We start from the raw sequence: 3703 nt of genomic DNA, 5'->3' as shown, positions 1-3703 counted from the left end.
ATAACCCAACTGAAATTGGAAGCAAAGCTACAAGGTAGTTTACAATTTACTTATAGAAAGTTTAAAAAAAAAGGTTGTTTTTCTTTGGAAATGAAAATTAAATAGCCCAATATGATTCCAAATGTAGCCTGTATGCACATGTCTAATCAATATTATATATAAATACAACTTAAATCTACAAATTAATCTGTCAGCCTATTATCATCATCCTTCAATCACCAGCTTCTCAAAGAAAAATTGAAATACTGTCAATCTTGCTGGAATTTTGGATTCCACTGATGAATGGAACTTTGTGCCAGACTCTGAGCTGGTCCTATTGGACGAACAAAATGCTCTCATTGAAAGGAGGAAAATGAAGGATGTGAAGAAGGAAAGATAGGAAGGAAGGAAAGAAGAGAGGAAAGAAGAAAAAGCAGGAGAGTAGAAGGTAGGGAAAGAGGGAGGGAAGGAGAGAGGGAAGAAGGAAAAACCAACATAAAAATACAAATTTATCTGATACTAGACTTCCTGGGGAAAAAACTTAAAGGCACTAAAGTGCTTTTGCATTTTTACTGAAAAAAATTGACTGTAATCTAAATGTTTTTTATGTGGGTGAATAGATGCTGACAACACGGAGGAACAACGCGGTTAGTAATCTTTTAGAGGCCTACGGGACAGGGTTTAGAACAAAAATGTTAGAGCTGCCAATATTTGGAAGAAAGGTTAATCCTCTTGGGGAGGTGGCTGTACTCTGGTTAGAATAATTTTAAAGCCTTCTCTCAGAAGACAAGCAATGCCAAACCTGAATCACAGCTAAGTGAAGGGTGAAGCATGTGACAGATGCCCATCACAAAGGAGAGGTTAATATGACGAACTGTGACTGGAGGCCAACCTGTCACTTACAATTAACAGGATGCTGAGGAGACCTTGCGTTGTTGTTGTTGTTGTTGTTGTCGTTGTTTCTGCTGCTGTCTGTTTGTCACCCCACCCCTTGTTTTAAGTCCCCATTTATAAATATGGATGACTTTTCCTTCAGTGAGTGAATATAAATACGGCAAGAGGAAGCATTGTAAACTGACTATTAGAGGGATTCCAGGCTGGGACTCCTGTCTTCCCTCTACGAGATAAAGATGCCCACCACAGACTGCAACTCTTCCTCTTCCTCTTCAACAGACCAGTGCTCCTTAACCTGCTCTTCCGTATTTCATTTCATTTCACTTTGGTTTTTCAAGACAGGCTTTCTCTGTGTAGTCATGGCTGTCCTGGAACTCACTCAGTAGACCGGATGGTCTTGACCTCAGAGAACTGCCTGCCTCTGCCTCCTGAGTGCTGACATTAAAGGCTTGCACCATCACCACCACCACCTGGCTTTTTGTTTGTTTGTTTGATTGGTTGGTTGGTTGGTTGGTTGGTTTGATTTTGGTCTTTTGTTTGTTTCTATGTTTGTTGATTTGTTTGTTTGTTTTTTAAGTGGTTCTAGAGCTTAGTGATAACTCATCTAATATATGTGAAGCCCATATCTTGATCATCAAACAACAAAAAGTAAATTCTTTCTTGAACTTTTCACAGCATTTTAATATATTAGCAGAGAGATTATTCTTTTTGGCAAATAGTTGGGTTTGAAATATTTTAAGCCTCGTGGGGTTTTGGAACTGTGCCATGATGACTCGACTCTTCCTGCCATTATACCGTGGAAACAGCCATCGATAATATGGAAATTAATATGAGAATGGACCTGAGTTACAATAAAATTTTATTTAGATAATCAAATAATGGATCCAAGAGATACCCTTTGCCAATTCTTCTTCTTTTTCTTTTGTTTAAAAAAAAAAGCATTTATGATGACCCAGCTTTTCTTTGAGGTGCTAATTTTGTTGATAAAATGTATGTTTCCATGATCTTCTTAAGATCAGAATCTTTCGAAGCTTTCAGATGGATATCATAATATAATTTCTGTAATACTATCCTCAACTATATTTGATATAAGATTGAATTGTTACCAAAACCACTTGCACCCAACGTGGGGCTAGAACCCAGGACCCTGAGATTAAGAGTCTCATGCTCTACTGACTGAGCTAGCCGGGCACACCCTCAACTATATTTGGAAAAAAATAATAAGCCTACAGAACTTTGGAAGATCTACTTACATTTTACTGGATTCTCATGTTGCTAATTCTGCCACATTGACTTTGGGGCTATTTCTTGCCATTTATCTGTCTACACTTGAAAGTTTTTAGTTTGCCACATTTTCATCAGAGTTCTCTTCCTTTATTTAAAAGTCATTTACAGATATCAAGGACCTCCTAAAAAATGTCAACACACATTTTATAAGAACAAAGACATCCCATGAACACAACATTCATTATCACATCTAAGGAATTTAATGGACTTGTGTGCAATTATTTTATCAAAATATAGCCTATTTTTAGGCTATTGTCACATAGACCAATATAAAAACTTGGTGATTTCTTCTTGACAATCCAAGATTTTGGATTTTATTTAGTTTCCGTCCCTCTAGTTTTAATATTGAGCATTCAATCTTGCTTTTTTTTTGCTTTCTGAGACGATATACCAAAAACAGACTGTGCTTCTGGTTTGATAGAAGTCCCCACAATCTGAATCTGCCTTTGCACCGGGATTAAAATAGCAGCTAGATCAAGCCTGTCTGTAGGACACTGTACAGGCCTTTGATTTACTGTTTCCTAAAGACAAAAACAACTCACAAAGGAATTTTGAACTTTCTTAGTAGTTTTGTTGTTAGTCTTGCTGTTGGGAAATCAATTATAACAATATTCTTCTATTCTGTGGATTAAGCAAGATGAATGCATTTGTTAACATATTCGGGAATATAGATATGATTAAGGAAAGGTAAAGACATACCTTGTGTTGTTGATTTGAATAAAAAAATGAGACAATAAACTCTGTCTTTCTTCTTTGTAAAAAGCATATGATAGCCTAATTTTTAAATGACAATCCCAATTTTAAAAAAAGAACCAGGGATTTTTATAGAAATAGCTGGCCACGAGGTTGAGGAGATAAAATATAAGTGGACAGTGCAGAAGCTTGTAATTCTAGAATTGGCACTTTGGTGGAAAGGACTGAAAACTAAAGGAAGACTATTAACACAAGAATCAGCTTGGGGAGAATCAAATTGGTCAGAACTGGAGTTTGGGGATAGCAAATACGACAATTATAGTTAACGGTTGCAATATATTAAATAGGAATCTCCCCTGTAGGAGGGATTGAGAAACAAAATAGCTATATATAGGAAAAGCTTTTTCTTACACAAATCTGAACGTGTATGCCCTTCTCCCCAAACCTGAGTTTGTAACAGGTTCCCCAATGCCTTTATTTCTCGTCGATATTTGGTAATGAGTGCTTGATGCTAATCTGAAGCTCTTTATTTAACTCTATATGAGTTAATAAAATCTTAAACATCTCTGAAAAATTAATAACAAATATATAAAATGAGATTCTAATTAGCCAAGAACAATTCATTGCCTTCTTTAAAATACTTCTGAATGTGTTTGTTGGTCTGTTTTTACTGTTCCCTAAACTAGTCACCTAGCTACTCCAAATATTTATCATTCTGTTCTGCCTTGTTCTGGGCAAACTCTGCCTGTCTATCCTTTACCATCTGCTTCTTCTGTCGTGTAACATATTCCCATCAGTGGAGAAGGGAAAGAAATTCACTCTGGGTTTTCTCTGGTAAGTGACTTCTGTT

General features: G+C 36.3%; 1 non-coding gene across 1 annotated transcript; it reads right to left on the bottom strand.

Moving 5' to 3' along the window:
• Positions 1–1991: 1991 nt before the first annotated feature.
• Positions 1992–2064, bottom strand: Trnak-cuu. Its single transcript has one exon. It is a non-coding gene; the product is annotated as a tRNA-Lys (tRNA).
• Between the last annotated feature and the right edge of the window lie 1639 nt (positions 2065–3703).

Source organism: Rattus rattus, chromosome 1, assembly GCF_011064425.1.
Source record: "Rattus rattus isolate New Zealand chromosome 1, Rrattus_CSIRO_v1, whole genome shotgun sequence".
In the NCBI taxonomy this organism is placed as follows: Eukaryota; Metazoa; Chordata; class Mammalia; order Rodentia; family Muridae; genus Rattus; species Rattus rattus.
Note: the sequence above shows the minus strand (reverse complement) of the source record. Positions and strands in the feature narration are given on the sequence as shown.